Source organism: Odontomachus brunneus, unplaced genomic scaffold, assembly GCF_010583005.1.
Source record: "Odontomachus brunneus isolate Ranch 3 - 2012 unplaced genomic scaffold, Obru_v1 Obru_scaffold_097, whole genome shotgun sequence".
In the NCBI taxonomy this organism is placed as follows: Eukaryota; Metazoa; Arthropoda; class Insecta; order Hymenoptera; family Formicidae; genus Odontomachus; species Odontomachus brunneus.
The window spans coordinates 386,451-387,287 of NW_022639547.1; positions in this window are offsets into that span (position 1 = coordinate 386,451).

Below are 837 nucleotides of genomic sequence, written 5' to 3' on the forward strand. Positions count from 1 at the left end.
ATCACCGGTGATTCGGCGATGTATGGACAGAGAGAGAGAGAGAGAGAGAGAGAGAGAAAGGGGTGACCAAGCGGCCGGGACACGGTAGCCAAAGGGGCGATCGCGGCGGTAACGGGAAGAGGTAACAGGAAACGCGGCGGCTGCGAGGGAAGCGCGGTAATGGGAGGGAAGGGACTCGGGGAAAACGCGGGTATACACCCCAGAACGCGTAGCCGAAAAACGCGTCGGTTGCATCGGAGCGGTCTCCTCGCAGCGGCAGGGAAGCCCGGCTCTCTGACCCGGTAGCCGGCGCGACACGGCACAGTCCGCGCGCTGCCTGACGCATTGCAGGTGCGCGCCGGCCAATCACAGGCCCGGTTAGTTCGCCCGGACTCGTCCTGTAAACACGACCGCACCCACCCCGCCGTGTAAAACGGATTTGTTACGGGGCGGTCGCGGGTACGCGCGAGCCGGCCCGTGGCCGCGCCACGTCGCGCACGGTGCGGCGTCTCTTCGCCTTCGTCGCCTTTTCTCTCTCTTTCTCTCTTACTCGCTCGCTCTTTCTCTCTCTCTCCGTCGCTCTATCCTCCATCGTCCATGTCGCTCTCGCTCTCACGCGCCGTTCGCGCGATTAAAACCACCACGGGCTTTTTTCCGCACCTTTCGGCAAGCTAGGGAAGCCGCGCGCGCGGGTCTAGCTCGCGGCCGCGTAGGCGGCCGGTGCGTCGCGGCCGCCGCGCGAACCTACCCCGCCGTACCCCCGCTGGCCAACAGCGCGCCCCGCCGGCCCGACGGCGCGCGGCGATTGGCCGAGGCGCGGGCTGTGAGGGGACGGCGTAGTGATACCCGGGCGACGAG